Source organism: Asterias amurensis, chromosome 19 (assembly GCF_032118995.1).
Source record: "Asterias amurensis chromosome 19, ASM3211899v1".
Taxonomy (NCBI): Eukaryota; Metazoa; Echinodermata; class Asteroidea; order Forcipulatida; family Asteriidae; genus Asterias; species Asterias amurensis.
The window spans coordinates 10,428,664-10,449,861 of NC_092666.1; the positions used below are offsets into that span (position 1 = coordinate 10,428,664).

At 37.7% G+C, this 21,198-nt stretch overlaps 1 protein-coding gene across 2 annotated transcripts in view; it reads right to left on the reverse strand.

Moving 5' to 3' along the window:
* Positions 1–21,198, reverse strand: part of LOC139951300 (potassium voltage-gated channel unc-103-like) — a 185,615-nt gene that overhangs the window by 66,046 nt on the left and 98,371 nt on the right. Inside the window, exon 1 of one of the 2 annotated variants that reach the window (XM_071950124.1) lies at positions 8,772–8,837. The exons of the other annotated variant lie outside the window; for it this stretch is intronic. The gene's annotated coding sequence lies outside the window, so the exon portion shown is untranslated. Of the gene's footprint in view, positions 1–8,771; positions 8,838–21,198 lie in introns of those variants that run through there. 2 annotated transcript variants of the gene reach the window in all.

Sequence of the window (21,198 nt, forward strand, 5' to 3'; positions counted from 1 at the left end):
GGATACAGTTGATAGGCTGCTATAAAATTGTACAATACTTTTGTACAATACTTTTGGGGTTAACAAGAGTTGAAATGAAACACTTGATAATGGCTATGTTAATTTGAGTCTAGTAATCTATATCAGGGCCCAATTTCAGGAGCTGTTACCCGCAGATTTCTGCGCTAATGGCACCGTGAATAGAAAGTGAACAATTATATTGTCCGGAAGCGCATAAGTCGGCGCTAATAGAGCCATGCAATTGAGTTCTCGTATTACACTGCAACCTTGTGTTTATTTTGCTTTCACTGATTTCATTCGCTTTGTATTTGTGTTACCCTTCTGTACATTTAATTAATTACCGAGATGTCACATTGAATTACTCTGATCACCTTCGAATGATGACGTACCCAGTAGCGAAACAATCAAACCATGACCTTTGACATGCATGCCCATCAGAGCACCATGATGTCATTATCATCAAGACACTCCCAAGAATCGCAAATTGAATCACAAAGACAACTGAACAAACACACACAGCGACTAATGATGCACAAAGTGAACGTCAGATTTAATTGAGCAATCTCCATTCATTTATGTAATTAATTTTGCAGATGAGACTTTTTGTTTTTAATGCGTAAGTGCCCGGTCGGCAGGGAAAACGGCAATGGACCGGTGATTGAACATGAGGAGTGCAACTCTGCGTTCAAGTCTCATAATCATTAAGATCGAAACAATAAATATAGCTTTTAAGTGCGTCATTTCGGATCTTTACACGTCATGTTTCGTATACTTTCTAGCTGAAGTTTCATGCTTTTACCACAAAGTGCACAATTTTCCCACATGGTCTTAACAGCTGGACTATAAATGTTAATTATCTAAAAATCAAACAAACAAAAACAGACTAGTTCTAGACACTTTTCTAGAACTGCAAAGTTGGGGGTTCGAATCCCACCCGAGTAACATGCCTGTGATTGTTTTCACCGAACTCGGGAAAGCAAGTCTGAATATAGTATGGGTAAAACACAATTAATAAAAAACATACATAATCTGAAAAATTGTCAGACCTCCCCAATCTTTTGTGTAGTTAGCTTCAGTGACCGTACATGCCCACTCCTCCGAACACTTTGCTACGATGCCCCCCCCCCCCCGAAGCAGACAGAGGGTGAATTAGTCGTATCCACACTTCAAAAGGAAACTGTTCAAGAAAACACAGTGTACTTTTCCCAGGATGTAGCTTCACAATCAAAGTGTCCGCTAACCGATCAAAACTAACAAATCCCCCGCTATCAGATTTCGATCCCATCCAATAATTTTGCCATTTTGTTTAGTTTTGTTTGAAGACGTAATTCCACACTCTAATTGTTCACAAGTTGAAATTAAACCCGACACACGATAGCTGTGGTGACGTCACAGAGTTCCATTCTACATCAACAGAGGACTGTAGCCTCGAGCGTTCAATAAGACAAGTGATGATAATTTGATTTTGAAATGTCAGAGCTTCTGCGAGATTGATATACATTTGGGGGAATTGTATACATTCTATAAAACAAGGGTGGCAGAATCCTAGGCCAGTGACGCTTGGTAAATGTATGATAAAATGGCTAAGACTGATGGTAATTGCTTGCCGTGCAACAAAATTATCCAAGTAAATAATTATTTTTTTTTTTCTTCTTACAGCCTATAACTAAGAGTGTTTTAAGAAAGCAGCCTGCTTAACTAAGTAAGCTGTTTACAAGGAAACTTAATATTTGGTTAATGATAATGTGACCGAAATTACAATGTCTTGCCATTCAAATGGAGGTACAACAAAATTATACAACCAGGTCATTTTGTTTCAATGTAGCAGCTTACAATTTGTTTTCAGACAGCAGCCCGCTGATCGTATAAGGCTAAAAAGGGAAACTTAATTTTAATTTAAAAATGGCTGAGACTAAGAGAAATGTATTGCTGTGCAAATGGACGTAACAACAAACTAACTCAAGAAAATACTTTTGTTTCAATCTTAAAGCTCATACCGAATAGTTAGTTTTAAGACAGCACTCCGCTTAACGTAGTAGCCTATGGCAGGGGATTTCAAGCATTGGTGTTAATTTCAAGGCACACAGGCAAGAGAGAGAGAGAAAAAAGAAGAAGAAGATAATTAAAGCCATTATACACTTTCGGTAAACAGTATTGTCCAGGTCCCACACTTCGTGTATCAAAACTTATACATTAAATAACAAACCTGTGAAAATTTAGGCTCAATCGGTCATCGGAGTCGGGAGAAAATAACGGGAAAACCCACTCTTGTTTCAGCGCGTTTCGCCGTGTCATGACATGTGTTTAAAATTAATCCGTAATTCTTGCTATCGAAAATTGATATTATTTTAATGTTTTCTCAAAAAGTAAAGCATTTCATGGAACAATATTTCAAGAGAAGTCTTTCACCATAACCTTGTGTAAACCCTGAGAATTATTTGTAAATCTGTGAACTTTTATTTTGTTTTCTGTACCGAAAGTGTATAATAGCTTAAAAGCGAGTGAAAATGATACAACCAAATAATTTTGTTTCAGACAGCAGACTGATATAAATGCCTTGCCTTACAAAAATGGAGTTAACCAACAAATACTACATCAAATAATGAATAATATTTGTTACGACAGAAGTCCGCTTATAACCTATAATTATTTGGCAGCTAAATGATGCAGTGTTAATCTCACGGCACACAAGCAGGAGAAAGCAGAAGGCAAAAAATATATGGATAATTAAAGCGAGTCTTAATTAACAAGTGGCCAACCTTCGGCCCACGTCTTGGCCGTACCTTGCGGCTAAGTAATAAGAATGATAACAAACACGGAGTCCACTCAGTGGAAGGATCTTACCTTAGTTCCTAGGCCTACTCAATAATAACCAACAAGGTTGCCACTTTCTCATCTCTCTATATTATTAGAATGAGTCTGGAGGCAGCACACTTATTGTGCAAACCATGTATTGGGTTTTATAATGTAAGTACAAAGGGAAACTAATAAGATGTATGTTCTTCGCCTCCATGCTGCATAATCATGCTCTTGAGGAATACAATTTTAAATTTGTGAGTGGATTGGAGGCGGGTTCAGAAGAGGACTTCGCGATTCAAGAGGTAAGGGATTAATAATAAGTGGGTAGAATTACAAGTAACATTGAGACAAATGTGTGGGTGTCGGTTCTTAGAAGACCCTGGGGAGATCAACAACTTCAAATTAAAAAGTCTTTATGATATTCCCCAAAAGAACTACATCATATGAACTTGCGTGTTTTAGATACTATCTTAAGTTTGTTCATTCTTCTGGCACAAAGTTTGCTATATTATAATATATTTATTAGTTATTATTTTGAATCCTATAAAGACAAAGTTTATTTTTTTGTCAAAGAAAAAAACGAAAGTAAGAACTAAACCCTCCCACACTACTCACTTAAAACACAATAAAAAGCTTCTGATCTTCATACTGCATGAACAAGAAAGCTTAAAAGCAGTGGACACTATTGGTAATTACTCAAAATAATTATTAGCATAAAACCTTTCTTCGTGACGAGTAATGGGGAGAGGTTGATGGTATAAAACATTGTGAGAAACGGCTCCCTCTGAAGTGCCATAGTTTTCGAGAAAAAAGTAATTTTCCACGAATTTGATTTCGAGACTTCAGATTTAGAATTTGAGGTCTCGAAATGTGACATGGGTGTTTTTTTTTTTTCATTATTTTTTTTTTTATCTCGCAACTTCGATGACCGATTGAGCTCAAATTTTCACAGGTTTGTTATTTGTATGCATATGTTGAGATACACCAACCGTGAAGGCTAGTCTTTGACAATTACCAATAGTGTCCACTGCCTTTAAGTGCATTATTGTCATGTTTCAAAAGAAGATTTATTTAAACTCAGGGGAAGAGATTGTCGGTTCTTATAGCAGATATTTAAATGTATATTTTTTAACTCTATAAATATACACGCATCTCTTACTTCTTACACAATGAAAAGCTTCACTAATCTAAGGACCAAACATTATTTATTGCAGACACAAAAGCGATGTGCATGGCGCAATATTGTTATGTTTCAAAAGAAGATTATTTTCTGTAATGCTTAGGTTTTGTGTTTAGGCTAACAAGTTTAGTTAAGGGCTTCAAAGGTGTATCTTTCAAAAGGGTAACAAATAATGAAAGCCTAAATTTGTTTTAAAATCAGTGGACACTATCGGTAATTGTCAAAGACCAGTCTTCTCACTTGGTGTATCTCAACATATGCACAAAATAACAAAGCTGTGAAAATTTGAACTCGATCGGTCGTCGAAGTTGCGAGATAATAATGAAAGAAAAAAAAACACCCTTGTCACACAAAATGGTGTGCTTTCAGATGCTTGATTTCGGGACCTCGAAATCAAATTCAAATATTTTAGTGGAAAATTACTTCTTTCCCGAAAACTACGTTACTTCTGAGGGAGCCATTTCGCACAGTGTTTTGTACAATCAACAGCTCTCCATTGCTTGTTACCAAGTAAGTTTTTATGCTAACAATTATTTTGAGTAATTACCAACAGTGTCCACTACCATTGATGCAGTCATGTAAACAGTTTTTTTCACTGTAATGTCCTTTTATAGTGACTCCTCCTCCAATGCAATATTATTTGAACAAAGAAAAAATACTTGAGCTATTTGGAATACAAAGAATAAAATAAAAAGTTTCGCCGGGTTGCACCTCTAAATTTCGTTTTAATTAGGCCACTGTCAAACTACTGTTAAAACATTTTTTTTTAACCCTTTCCCTCCTAAACTAACGTGTAATTTCCTCTTCTTTCAATATTTTGTATTATAAGTATATGTCATGACATGATATTTGTTTAAATGAATTAAACCGTTTTTTTTTTTTAATTGAACGAAATCATCAATCTACGGTGTGGTAGGTTGTGTAATTTGTGATATTATTTCATTCTATGCGCTCTATTTCAAAACTAGATCTATATATTTTTTGTACATGCAGTAATCAACATAATGTTCAGGTAGATAACAAACCAATGTCATGCAACCTTCACCTTAAAGCTATGTATCTTACTGGACTGCCTTTTGGTGGTCGAGATGAATGGAAATATCCATATAAAATATATCGGTCACGTCTTTATTTAGAAATCGAGCAAGGCTCTGTCAGGCAGGAAGGAATTGCCGATTGGCACGCGCAGTAGGCTTTTAAATTGAGTCGTTCTTTCTGTACAACTATTTCGTCAGTAAAGATTTTCATTTTACAAATTCCAATTTAAGGATGACAAAATTGAAAAAAAAAAAAATCCGTGCACCATTGAAAAAAAAAATCCGTGCACCACTGCAGTACTGGCTATAATAAACGGGTGAAACACCACTGAACAATTTGTGATTTTGTTCTCCATTTGTTTAATTTACATATTATAATATCAATAATAGTAAAATTGAATAAAATGGAGAAACGGTTTGACACCTTACGGTTTGACACCTTGAATGCTATAGGGGCTATATAATAATGGTTTCTGATTTTGTATCATATTATGTAATTTTTGAAGAGAGTGCGAAGAATGTAATATAACAAATTACGCAAATTACTCTACATTGAAATGACACAGGTTAGTTTTCCCAAATCGTTGGTGGCATTTTCAGAGTACCTATTGTAGATACCTAGTGAAACAATTAACACCGGAGTGTTTGCAGCGTGCTAATGTCCGCTCGCAAGATATTTGTTCGGTTACAACTTAAGCTATAGCAGGACCTGGGGTGGATTTCACAAAGAGTTAGGACTTGTCTTATCTCGAGTTAGGACCGGTTACTCGTCCTAACTTAGGACTATCCATGCAATTTGTTTATCTCCTAGGACTAGTCCTAAGTTAGGACTAGTCCTAACTCTTTGTGAAATCGACCCCTGTACGCTTAGAACCTGCTATGACTCTCCAGTTTCAGATTGTAAACCATACACAGTTCAAGCTTTACAATAGTGAACTTGATGGTTACTGCACATCCTGTCGTTTCTGTAACCTTCAGAACACGATAATGCAAGCCAACCTACCCTTGGGAAAATAGCAAATCTATTTTAAGGTTACGTTACGGACTTGTTTTGTGCGAATATATTTTTATCTTACATAACTACAAGAACAGTTCTCGTATAACTCAATTCAAACTCAAGAATCAAAGATGGAGAGAATGCAATCATGATCTCAATACTTTTATCAGATTATATGTGATTAAATTGTTCAAGTCATCGCTGTAGTGCTTGATAAACATTTTATGTTGTCCAAGCAACCGTGGAAACGGTTTCCATTCCCTACTGTTGTGTGTGAACGTGGTGTTTTTTTTTTTGCAACAAACTTCAAACTAATATTGCAAAGAGAACTACAAACAGTGCTATGTACTTTGTACCATAAATTCCCAAGTGATCGGTGGAGTGTTTGTCTTTTCCATAACTTAGCTTGATCATCATTTTAAGTTTGGATTTTCAGACAGAGGTGTACAAATTGTGATTTTTTTTTTTTGCAACAAACTACATATAAATCTTTTGCGAAAAAGGGAACTATAAACAGGGCCATGTACTTTCTAACCATCGAGTCCAGTTAACCATATCATACATCAATGCACCCCTCACTGGCCGTGTGTATATCTATTAACAATTATACTCACGTTTTCCGGACCGCTTACAAACCAAACACAATCATGCCGCTTGATTGGAGACATAGCATTTTCCCACTGAGCTCAGCTGCATAAGAAACGTAGCTTGAAACCACACTGATCGCTGCACGCCGTTTGTATGCATGTTTTAACGTAGGGGTAGTTCATCAACGCGAATGTACGTCTGCGGTAGATAGCAGTTTGATATCTACGCGATGAATGGGAAATCACGGTCGGTCTACACATTGCAACTCGACTCTCGTAAGTAAAAAACCCCGACTGTTTTTGCGGGTATAATTTGGCGAAGCGCCCTCTGCCTTTATCATGAAAGATATGTAATGATGGACGAGGAGCATTGTAGATAAGATGATCAATTAAACAACGGTGTTTAATAATAGCACTAAATCGAGTGTGGGTGTTTCTCTTGTCTTTTGAGGAAGATGATAGATGGGACGAGAGATAACATCTGCATTATTTTCAAATTTGTGGCCATAAACTAATTTGGATCGCGTCTTGTCATTTGAAACAGGTAGACGTTTGCAATGCGGCCAACTATAGAATTGTTTTACTGATTGTGGAAAAAGTAAGAAGCAATTTCGCCGCACACTAAGTACAGTTGATGTTGATAAAAAATAGTCGATACTACCTTTACAAGGTACTTTCTAATAAACACCAATATCCTACAATATTAAAAACAACCCAAAGCGAGATATGAAACGACGCATAGGATGACTACTTATTTAACAAATTCATTTTGTTGTCAGCATCACACAATTAATTTATACTCAACAATAAATATCTGATTAAAAACAAGAGCAAGTTTTGTCACCGGTTTCAAATTGACACTTTCTCAATCGAGCTTTAGACTTCTAACAATGTTTCCTCACGTTGACGAATAAATTGATAGATAAAACATAAGTTGACGATAGATGATCAAGTGGCCCGCATGATGTTAAGATTGAGTGACAAATCCAGTTGCAGTGCTAATTCCGTCCCATACTTAGCTTACCCAAGACGTTTATTCACCCCCGAGACATTTAATGATACTGATTATTTCTTTGGAGGCAACTGCCACGACCATTTTCCAAAGACTCTCGGATCGATGTTTTCCCCTATCACCGTTACAATGTTTTTCTTAAAGCTGAAAGCAATGAAACGTCCAGGTTCATGAAGTTCGCATTTCTAAAAAACATTCTTAGTCTCTTGAGAAAATAACAAGTGACACTCAATTTGTGTGTTGAATTTCACATTGTGTGCTTCAAATGCTACCGCCACAGTTTAAAACTAGGACCCTTATTTTCCCCCATAGACCTATGATCTTGAACTGGAAATGCAAAAGCACTTAAGAGATTTGGAAATACAGCTAGTATTACGGTACGGTTTAACAAAATAAATCCTCACTGAACGACTTCGAAGTTAGGTTTATCATGAACGTCCATGAAAAACAATTAAATTCGTCTGTTTTAATTCACTGATCAGTATACGGAGCATGTACTTAGATAGTCAACCAAGCAATCCCGTTAATGCATAATTAAGTTGTACTGTGGCTCCGATACTGTGGAACTGGGGCGGTATTTAAGGACATGGAGTGTGTTTGGCGAAGTGGACGTTACATTACGGGCCCGGTTCGAATCCTACCGCGGACTTAAACAAACGTATCACCACAATCTTACAGGACAAAATACGGAGCACTTTGATAAGTCACTTTAGGGATATGATACAGCACGGCATAAGAACGAGTTGTAAAGTTTGCCCCAATCCTACGTCCATCTACTTACAACAAATCATTAAAATAATTAATCACAAATATGATGTTTCATCAGGTGCAATGAAGGAGACAAGATCCTTCGCTGCATCCAATGAAAGTTTGTTTTTCTCGAGCAAAACACATGCCGTTGAACACTTAGCTAAATGAAATTTCACAGACAAACCTAATAATCATTGGAAACTGTACGTAGTTCAGTGGTAACTTGTAATGGCGCCACAATGGAAAACCAGTTTTAACATAACCACAGACCATACCACAATCCCAATCACAAACCGGAAAAAAATAATAAATTATCTTGCACACTACTACCGATGATGATTAGCAGCCATATATTGAAAAACCACCGAACCCAATGCATTCATCCACTCAACCTCAAAGTAACACTTACCAAAGGATAGGTCCGTCTCTACACACAAATTCCAATCGTAGCCCCAAATACCTGGTATCATCCAAAGTTTCACTGCGTATTTTGTCTCTCTCTTCCTCTCTCTCTCTCTCTCAAAGCCAAAAAGAGTTTGAAGTTCGGTCCACAAGAGAGGACTGTTTACTTCAATCGTGGCATATTTTCTCTCTCTCCCGGCAAAAAAAAAAAGGAACACTAGATTGTTCCCCGGTTGCCTCCTATATTAGTATCCGATCGCAGAAAGGCTACTACTACCTACTCGCTCTTCCTGCGCCAATACGCTCTGTGTTTGTATTGGACGTAACCCGAGACGTGAGTGTGCTGTGGCCACCGTCCCGGTCGCTTGGGCTAACCGAATTAAGCCCAGCATGCCAGACTACGCGAGCTAGAGAGAGGGAGAGATGGAGAAATCTATAATATATGTACGTATGAATTAAACTAAGGGATCCTGGATCTATAGGGATCGATAACGGGTCGATACTTTCACTGAATGATGTCCGGGATGCGTTAGGCACGTAAACAACTAGACTGATGACCGGTTAGGTAATCTGAGTATACATTCCCATATATGCATGATGTATTAGGGTGTAGGCGGGACCTAGACCTATCGTGGTGGGAAAACACTTAGTTTTCAACTTCACATACATTGATGATAGGAGAGGTTTTCAGTAACACCATGTGTATATATCGTGTTGAGTAGTGTTGGTTATGAAAAGAACCGGTGGTTAGGACTGGTATTCAGAGCGTACATTCCCATTTATGCATGGTGGTCTAGGCGGAATCTAGACCACTGGGATTCGACACCCAGTCCTGAGCATGTCCGCCACCTATTTTGTGTTTGGAAAACACTTAGTTTTCAACTTCAAAACATGTGATACTAATATTTGGTGCTATGTGGATTTTGCGTGATTTCCACAAGTTGGTTCAATGGCACTGAAAACCTTTTTGGTAATAATTGTCAAAGGCCAGTATTTTCACTTGTTGTATCCAAACAAAATGCATGAAATAACAAATCTGTAAAAATAGGACACAGTTGGTCTCGGAGGTTGCAAGAGAATAATGCAAACAAACAAAAACACCCTTATTGCACAATCTGTCTGCTTTCAGATACATAATAAGCGATTTCAGGCCTGATATATTTTGTTTAATACTTAAAGATGCTATGTCAGATTTTTGGCACCAAACATTAAAAAATAGATTTTTTTGAGTGAATGGTATTTCAAAGAGTATCACCCGCTCTAACGAAAACAAGTTAAACTTTTACTTTTAATGGTCAGGAACCATGACAAAAATGTAAAACGTTTCTTATATAAAACACATAAGAATTGGTCACGTGATATTATTGTCGGGATCCCGATCTAAAAACTAATTTTGAGCACTTTATTTCACTGCTAACTAATAATTGACGGACTTTTGCGAGCAATGGCTCAAATGAAAGCTTGTAACTTTCTCGAGCCCGATCAAAGTACCTATTAAATTTTAAATCAAAATTTTGGAGTCAAATCGGCCAAAAATCTGACATAGCATCTTTAAATAAGAAACTAACTCTTTCTCAAAAACAACGTTACTTCAGAGGGAGCCGTTTCTCACAATGTTTTAAACTACTAACAGCTCTCCATTGCTCGTTACCAAGTAAGTTTTTCTGCTGACATTTTTCATCAGTACTTACCAATAGTGTCCAGTTCCTTTTACATGTGATATAAGGGGTTTTCATGGCGAAGTTGTTCTTATTTCAGCCCAGGCATCATGATGACAGGATAAGCAAATTGAGGTCTAGACTCTAAAGTTCTCCGAAATGCACGGGAATTTAGGAGGATTCGAGGTTGAGTATTTGAAACAAAAGGTGCTGAGGAAAACACTTCAAGCCACACTGGTAGGGCCCGAAGAAATAAAGACAAATCAAGTTCCCATAACATACTAGATTTGTATGTAAGCGATCGAGCATTCTGACTTGATGATTGGGAATCAAAGAGGCTAGATGTATTGCAAAAGATGAAAAAGAATAATAATCATTTTGGGCCGGAAATAGGTGTGTAAACACTCAGAGGGCTGGGAGCAGTATCAAGGGAAATTTCGTTCAATAAAACCATCAGTTAAAAACGGACTCTTCAAGTGATATGCCAATATGGCATGACCTATTTATGTGAAAAGGAGCACCGTGTACAAACGCACGCACACATTGGCGTGGTCTGAAATTGTGATGTACGTTGTAAGGCAAGTACATTGTAATTCGTAAATTTTACGTAATATTAACAAGAAAAAAAAAATCAAAACTTGCCTACTAATAATAATAATATAAAATGAAAAAATACAAAAAAAGTATTTCCTTAATAAATGTGTTTCTTGATTATTGGTGTACAGTTTTTTCTTTTTGTTGTTTATCTTCTACGCAAAATAAACAAAATATGGGTAAATAAATAATTAAACCAACAAATAATCCAATAAACTAATAAATAAACAAAGTTGGTTTCGAAATAAAAAAAAACTAATTAAACCACAGCTGATAGACAGGATTGTATGTGCCCGATTCCATGTATCTGCTTGACATGCTGTGCTTAAAACTCTTAGAATTGTCCACCAACCTTGCTCAATAACCGTATATTTATATGGTAAGCAGAGACAAGAACAGGGACATTGATCTTTGTTATTTTAGATTAATAGGGAGACTCGTAAATGAAGCTTATCGTAACTTACAATTTCTTCTGTCCTAATAATTTAAAATTACATAACGCATGGAACAGCCGCCGTATCTTTGGTAGCGAGTGATCAGTTCGATATCTATGTCACATCTGGTGAATTTAATTTCAAGTGTGGGTTACCGTAGCTGCGAGTGAGATTCTTCCAATCAATCGAGTGCCATTCTTTTGTTTCTAAATAAATGTATATACATTTAACAGTCGTCGGATCATGCACTCTAGTCTTTTTCCCCAAATATATGATTATCAGAAAAGGGTAAACTAAGTTATGGCAATTCTGGAGGAAACATATAACCTGTGAATCTCTGTCAGGCAAAGTAAGCACTGAACGTACGGACAGTGTATAAAATTTCAAATTCATAAAACAGCCGCCGGCTCTTTCGAGTTCCCCCCAAAATTTGGGCTAACTCTTCCACACTGGCACTCAACGGGGATCCCAAAATAGAAACCTCCTTGGTCTGTTGCCATGACAACCCCTCCAAACGTATGAAGTATGGGTTTAAAACAAGGAGCAATGGCCTTTGATAAAACAAATTACGTTGCCTCCTCCTTTGTGTCTAATATAGAGGAATTGTGGTAAAAGTTTTAACCAAAATAGTGTCAGCGAAACTTCGCCGTAAAATCAACACTTACATCCAATGTGGAACACTCTACGTACAGGTGAACCAACACCACATCTTATGAAAAACTGACAGCCAATCAACGTCACCGTACTATGCTGAGTTGGCCTTTCACGCCTGTTCTTGACCAATGACAGGTCACTTTAGAAACCACTTGGTTGCAATAAAGGGATGATATTAAGTGTTAGTGTAGCTAGAACCACTCTTGGTGACGTCATGTTGCAATAACGGACCCCGGCCGGCTTGAATCCGACGGCTCAAAATTGCCCGCCCCCCAAAAAATCTGCTGAAATTAAAGGGACACGTTGCCTTGGATCGAGTGAGTTGATCTTTTAAAAGTGTTTGAAACCGTTTGTTATAACAAATACATAATGTTTAGAAAGATGTTTTAAAAGTATAATACAGTGATCCGCACAAATGCCTCGAAGTTGGGTGGCTTTCCTGTTGACTTTGCAAAAGTAACACAGTCGGTCAGTTTGTGCAGTCCCAAATTTGATCTTACAGCTTGGAGTGCCGTGTTAGTTTGAGACTCTATCAGGAATACCACGCAATTTTGAGGCATATTTGTGCGGATCATTATATTATACTTTAAAAACATCTTTCTAACCATTTCATAACAAACGGTTTCAAACGCTTTTCAAAGACCAACTCGCCCGATCCAAGGCAACGTGTCCCTTTAATGAGCTTTTGAGTTTGAGTTTATACAGCTAGGGTTGAGGTGCTGTGTATTGCCAATGGGTAGGGCTGACTATGGGGAAGGTGTCTGAATTGACAGCTTCGGCTTCGGCTGCCGGCTACGGCTTGATCGCTCCGTCATCATTCATTGAAGTCTAAGCCGTAGCCAGAACCGCTGATTTGGAAATGGCCTTAGTAAACAAAACACGAGGCGTCTGAATCCCAACTCCAATATATCCTTCAAAATCTGACACCCGCAGAAATTATAAGCACATTATAGTTTCAAATTTGAACCGTTTGAAGAAAACAAATAAACGTTATTTGGTTTCTACTTATCATACAGTTTGCTGAAGGTTGATTGAGAAGACAACTCGTCCTCACCATCAGGCCGTTGGCATTATTTAACAAACCCAAATAAATCTCTAGTGAAAAAAAAAAAAGAAAAATAACCCTTGCGGCCATTCTAACTTTCTCTAACACTTTTTTTAATTTAAAAGGCCTCAAAGTGATTAAAGAAAAAGGGTGACAAATAAAAAAGAAAAGGGTGAAGAAAAAAACCGGTAAATTAAAAAAAAAAAAAAGAGGAAATCTTGCAAACGAAGACCGACGTCGATTTATCAATTGGTTCCATACAAGGAAACCGGGATACCGTCACTAATCAAATGACAATTAAATTTCCTAGGTGAATCTAAGCATCAACGGCGGCAAGGTTTCGCGAGACTGTTATACTGCATGGTCAGGTTGAGTATAAGACTTAATTGATTCATACGGGAAGGTACGGGTTCCTTCTTTCCCTTCTTCTTCTTCTTCTTCTACCCCGTGATGGGGGGGGGGGGGGGGGGTGGGGGGGGGTGACTACAAGACGGTGGCAAGGAGGGCAGGTGCATCACATGCAACCAGATTCAATTTACTGGAGACTCTGATATAATAGTAGCAATAGTTAACAAATTTCATCACAATCCTTCTGCTCTTCTTCAGGTAAAATGAAATAACTGCTCTCTATAAAGGTCTTCAGTAAAATGGTTTTACAAACTGTGTGACTGTGAATGATAGTTATCGTGGGTCTGTATAGCCTACCGTCCGAGGACATTTTTCAATAGACCTTATGCATTGACGTCATCCAGCGGCCATCTTAGTGGACAAACGGTGACGAAACAATCAAAACGCACATATTTGTACGCGCGGCGCACAGATTTTGCCAATTAACAACCTCCTTTTGACCTCTAGGTGAGGGCGCCCTACTGAAATGACGTCATGTGCATAAGGTCTATAGGGACAATTAGGTCCTCACTAGTCGGCTCTTTGTTTTCATGGGTCCTCACTAGTCATTTGTGTACAAAACCAATAGGGATTGCTTCAACATAGGAACAGCAGAAAGTACAGGTGTCCTCTAACGTAATGGTCAAACACGACTGTGTATGTGTACATGTTCGTACATGATATATGTGTTATTAACGTACATGATATGTGAAATGTACGTACACGATAAGTTATGATCCAGCTTTACGAAGACTGATTAAAAGTAACAAAAGTTATATAACTGCATCACATTTCTTCTGCTCCTTTTCCGGTAAAATGAAATCAATTCTCTCCTGGTCTTCAGTAAAAGGTTTCACAAATTGTGTGTGCATGAATACAACATAGTTATCGTGTGTGAATGATAGTGTATGTACATAATAATGTGTTACGTACGTGCATGATATGTATTATGTACGTACACGATAAGTTTCAATTCAATTTAATTTACGAAGACTCTGATATAATAGTAGCAAAAGTTATAAAACTGCATCACATTTCTTCTGCTTTTCTTCCGGTAAAATGAAATCACTTATTTTCCTCTAGGTCTTCCATTTACAGCTAGTGCTGTGTGTAACTACAGCGATACATTCATCGGGTGTTCTGTGTGATGGACGGTGGCATATTTTACATGATGTGATTAAACGTTGTAACCTATCACAGTAAAAGGTTTCATAAATTGTGCATGCATGGATACCGGTCGGTGTGTGTTACATATGCAGGTAGAAAGTATTGTATCTCCTAAGTTTATGAAATCAAAGTGGACTGTCAATACCCATGACCTGAAGATCATTGGAGAATACTGATTGAAACGTCAGGTTGTTCTATTTTGTTCATTATAGACCCACTATAACTTAAATGAGAACATTTCAAGGTGTTACCACGAATTAAACCTTAGTGGTTTGTTTTTATATATTTTGGGGATGTCAATAAGCTAAACTTGTACCTCCAAGCTTCAAAACAAACTCTGCAGGAAAAAAAAGGGAACAAAAATGCTTAACGTATGATACATTCCTGTATAGTCCTGTTTAGCACCATGCAATGGTTTACAATTTGATGAGGTGCAATATGCAGCCAATCAGCTCGGGAACACCCGGGCGAACACCTCCTGATGTCGATATGTGCACTTGGTTCCTTTACGTGCGTTACACAACACACGGGAACAATGGCTTTACGTCCTATCCGAAGGACGCGTCCCATCCCAAGGACGAATAAGAGCTTGGCTTCGCCCTTGACCTCGTTCATAGACTAATGATTGGTCACCAGATCTGGTAACAAAGAAATGCTGAAGAGAAGAAAACATCTCATAGCGAGGTGGTGTTTTTTTCCTATAATTTGTAGCCATAATTATGGGGCTATAATTGCATCAAGTGTCATACAGTCACGTCGCCCTTTACTCCAGAATACAACGCGACACAAGCGACATTTTAGTCTACTCTTGTTATAAGACCAAAGTCTCTTCGCCCCAATATAAATAACAAAAACTAACAAACCACTTTAGTTGCCATACCTGTTGTCATCACTATATTATATTGTTTCCAAAACATAAAGGTGATGACAGTCCGTTTAATTTCTGTATTTTTGATTAGTCAACTTGAGTCACCATCAGACGCTGCTGTTTGATATTAGTGACTTGAAATCATTGAGCGGTGACGAATCATTTTGCTGTTTTTTGAATTTAATTAATTTTTGTTTCACATTACTTTATAGAAGTAAATTATGGAAGCGATGTGCCGCCACATGAATACAAAACAATCAAGCTCTTATCGCGTACGTGAATGATTACTGCCCTGCGTACATGATAGGTTAAAGACATTGGACACCATTGGTAATTGTCAAAGACCAGTCTTCTCACATGGTGTATATCAACATATGCATAAAATAACAAACCTTTGAAAATTTGAGCTCAATTGGTCGTTGAAGTTGCGAGATAACTATGGAAGAAAAAACGCCCTTGCCACGCAAAGTTTTGTGCTTTCAGATGCTTGATTTAGAAACTTTAAATTCTAACCGAGTTCTCGAAATCAAATTCGTGAAAAAAATATTTGTTTTGTCTCGAAAACCACTTCACTTCAGAGGGAGCCGTTTATCACAATGTTGTATAATATCAACCAACCAGTAAGGTTTTATGCTAATAATTATTTTGTGTAAATACCAAAAGTGTTCACTGCCTTTAATTGTAAAATATAGTTATTGTGTATGTGCACGATAGTTTGCTTACGAACAGGACAGCAATTTGCACGAACAAGATAGTAATTGTGTACGTACATATGCGTTATCATTTACGTACATACTAACTGATAACAACTGATGATATTTTTCTCCGTTACGAACCTGATGTGTACAAACCATGTATACATAAATGATGCATATTGTATAATTACGTACACGATAATTGTCGTGTACGTACAGAATAGTTGTTGTGTACGTACAGAATAGTTGTTGTGTACGTACAGAATAGCTGTTGTGTACGTACAGAATAGTTGCTGTGTACGTAAACGATCATTTTTGTACATCATACTTATTGTTTACGTACCTGGCATTGGTCAGGTATGTACATGACAGTTATCTTGTACTCCTAGGGTTTTTCATTGTGTATTTGTGTGGCGGCGTCTACAATTCTGTACGAGGTAAATGACAGAATAAGGGAAATAAAATAATGGAAGGAAACGCAAAGAAGCTGGGCCGAAGCTAAAGCGTGTCATGCCATACACTAAATAAACGAGCAAAGGGTAACAAGAGACCAATAAAAAGACCGACAACGAAAAAACAAAACAGAAAAACAAACTTAGAAACATACAGAAATACAAAAAGCAACGTCCATTTAGAAAACGGTTCTTTAAAAGCATGGATTACATGTAAACCTGAATTCAATGCGCTTGTCCGATTTGAAGAATTTTCCCATTTTTTCGTCACATACGTCGCCAAACGCTCAATCAACATCATTGAGAGTAATCTAGCAATTACAAACACAGAATCCTGCCCTTATGTCGACATCAACTAACTCGGCTTTCCGTCTCCCGTATAATATATCCACCTAAATCCTTTCATATTATACAAATTCGGAAGAAAAGAAATTCTTTCTTATATTCAGCTCCAAATATGCCCCCTCTATAATCTCCAATTACAATGTCGTTATGTCCACCCGGATCAAATTCCAAGTTAAATTAAACTATAATCAAGCTCCTGGAAGAAGGTAGCTCTGGCAGAGTGTAATCAAAGAAGTCCGATATTACCGACAAGAAACATTTTGGGTGTTCGTAAGGTGAGCGGAGTACGGTGTGCCGAAATCAAAGTTGGTGCAGGTCACAATATCTGGCTACCGCTCAGTCAGGTAGTAAGAGCAGAACAGTTTTTTTTTTTTCAGAACTGAGCAGTCTACCGAACTCCGATAATCTACACCGCGGTGGTATTAGAATATAAAGCAAGACAAGTTTTCAAAAAACATCTACCTAGCAAGTAGTGTCTGATCAGCAGAGTGTGGGTTCGAATCCCCAGCCGTGACACTTGTGTACTTAAGCAAGACACTTAACCATTGTTCCGTCCTTCGGATGGGACGTAAAGCCGTTGGTCCCATGTGTTGTTTAACGCATGTAAAAGAAGCCAGTACATGCACTTATCAAAAAGAGAAGGGGCTCGCCCCGGTGTTCCTGGCTGTGGCTGCTGTATGCGCCGTAGCACCTTGTAAACCATTGGTGTGCTAAGGAATAGGTCTCATAATTTCAAAATCTTCGTCCCACTCACCTTGCAGTAAAAATAATTGGCGCTTTGTATCATTTGGAAAAGGCGCGTTATAAATACGTTTATTTGTGTTGTTTACTGTTATTTACCGGAAACTTTGATACATCACCATGCAATGCCTCAAATCCCATAGAATTGGCTTCAAATTGTAGATTGATCGGTTCGGTCTTATATCACCCTTGCAGTTTTTGAGTAAGGGGAAAACCTACTCGATCGTTGTGTGGATTTGACTACTTAAAAATATTTTTGGACTTTAGCATGGTCTCTGCGTCAGTTAGAACAATAAATTATATGGGTAATTTTGACGCACATTCAGGGTCTCACTGTCCCTTAATTGTGTCAGATCCCCAAAGATTCGGAACTGTGTCAAATATGACATGGGAGTTTTTCGGAGTCTGTGTAACACATAGACTTATTATTTCAATTTATTTAAAAGCCACATTAAAGGCAGTGGACACTATTTGTAATTGTCAAAGACTAGCCGTGACAGTTGGTGTATCTCAACATATCCTAAAAATAACAAACCTGTGAAAATTTGAGCTCAATCAGTCATCGAACTTGCGAAAAACAACTTGTGTGCGTTTAGATGGTTGATTATGAGACCTCAAGTTCTAAACCTGAGGTCTCGAAATCAAATTCGTGGAAAATTACTGCTTTCTCAAAAACTATGGCACCTCAGAGGGAGCCGTTTCTCACATTGTTTTATACCATCAACCTCTCCCCATTACTCGTCACCAAGAAAGGTTTTATGCTAATAAATATTTTGAGTAATTACCAATAGTGTCCACTGCCTTTAAAGGAAGGCGACCCATCCAGCACAGCTATTCATTTGGGCCCTCACAATCTATAAAATACACACAAAACTTTTACAAAGAAAGTGATAAGACACTAGCAGAAGGTGTGATTAAAAAATGACTAACTAAACAGAAACATTCACTTTATTTGTTCCTTACGCGTTGTCCACATTACAAAATAAAACGTATAAAAAAAACTATATTTGATGCAGTTTCTTCCCTTTGAGAAGATTTCGAAAACGACGAGTGCATGGGATTTAATACCATGCCCAGCTATCTACATCTAGGATCTTATATTTACGGGGAAGGGGGATGGAGTATGGAAGAAATCAACCTAGAAACGCACTGCTCCGAGCATCATTTTACCCAATTCCCTTATTTATTGTTTTCCTTGTACAGTTTGGGATTCATTTATTGTGTTGGTTCTATCTTCACTTTCTCACTATATTGGTATTTTACAAAAAAAACACAATTGTTATCATAACGGCATACTTGGTCACGAAAAAACGTAGAAACGTTGTGAGAAACTACTCAGCCTCCGAAGTAATGCAGTTTTTGAGAAAGATGTGTAATTTTTTACTAAAATATTTGAATCCGATAAAAGACTTCAAGGCAGAAGCATTTTATAGGTATCTAAATACACACAAATTTAAGCAACAAGGGTGTTTTTCTTGCATTATTCTTTTGCAACTTTGATGATCAATTTGGTCCAAATCTTCACAGATTTGTTCCTGTATGCATATGTTTAGATACACCAAGTATGAAGACTGGTCTTTGATAATTACCAAAGGTGTCCATTGCCTTTAAATATTATTAATTGCTGACGTGCTGTATTATTGTTGTTTTGAAAATGAGCGATAATACTTTCACAAAACAAGGCTCGTCTCAGTGAGACAAAATTATTTCAGCATGTGTGCCTATCTCCTGAAAACACTGCTCTGTGATTTTCAATTCTTCCCGCAAAAACTTGATGTCTAACGAAGCTGAAACTTATACAAGCAACACCGTGAGAACGGATTCATTTCATGGCTAAAGACTTGATCCACAAAATGTACCAAACCCCTTTAAGACTGTATTTGGGCATCTTTGTTGGTAACCCGAAAACTCTCCCCGAACAAAACCGCCACTAGACAAGGAGCTTTACGCCTGACCTGCATTGCCGCATCGCATTCTCATTTCTTCCTATATCACCCTCCCCGAAAAGAAAGAAGAAGAAGAAGACGGGAAAAGAGCAGACAATTCTCACCGCCCTTAATTGGAGAAAATAAAATCTGGATGAACCATCTGATCAAGTAGTCGAGAGAGAGGGGACTCGCAATCAGCGGTGGGTTTTTGAAATTATCGTGGAATCCGATCGCTGCTCCATGTTGTGTCGGTTCCAATCGGTTTGAGATCATTAATAACATTTTCCAATGAAGGGCTTGGTGATTCAATTTGAGAGGGGGAGGCTGTGGGGTAAAGTTTAATACTTTAAAGGCACTGGTTGGACACCTTTGGTAATTGTCAAAGGTCAGTGTTCTCACTTGGTGTATGCCAACATATGCATAAGACCAAATCTGTGAACATTTGTGGGCTCAATTGGTGATCGAAATTGCCAGAGGAAAGAAGATACAAGAAACAAGCCCTGTTGCACTCATTTGTGTGATTACAGGGTGACTAACAAAATGCACCAGGCATGAAGTATTTTAATATTGGTGTGAACCTCTTTCTCAAAAACTACTTTTTACTTCAGAGGGAGCCGTTTCTCACACTAATTTATCCTATCAACAGCTCTCCAATGCTCGCTACCAAGATACGTGCTCGGCTGATATCTATTTGGACTAAAGTCCAGTGCCTTTAAAAAGAATACGTCTGAATTAAGGAACACCTCTAACTAGTCTTGTTGTAAACCCACACTCGGGTAGTAAACAGACCATCCACACCCAATGACCTACAAACCCTTGATTTGTTTGACTACCTCATTTAAGAGGCGTTGTTTAACTACGGTAAAAACAAACGTTTAGAAAACACATATTATTTGAAGCCGATGATAGAGTTTGTGAGTTAACTTTAAATAAAAACACTGGGTTTAAAGCGCCAACGTCGTCGATAACATGTTACTTTCTAAACGGTTATCATATGAAAAAAATTCAAACTGTAAAAATATCTTGCTTCGAAATTCACTTATTTGTTTTGGTCAACACGTGTGGTTGTCAAAGACCAGGGTTGTCAAAGACCAAGTTGGTCATCGAACTTGAAGGAGAAAAATGAATTAAAAAACACCATTATGGCATTACTTTGTGTGGTTTCAGATGCATAATAAAAAGGCTTTAGCCCAAATTTGCATTTAAATCATTTTAGTGAGAAATTACCTCTTTCTAAAAAACTACGTTTACTTCAGAGGGAGTCGTTTCTCACAATGTTTAATACTATCTACAGCTCTCCAATGCTCGTTACCAAGTAAGTTTTTATGCTAACAATGATTTTGGGTAATTACCAATAGTCACCAGTGCCTTTAAAACCCTGCGATGAGGGCCGCTGTCAGCATTATGATGACCCAATTTAGTATCATTGTCTTTGTTTAACCACATCGTACAGGCTGGTCAGCTCA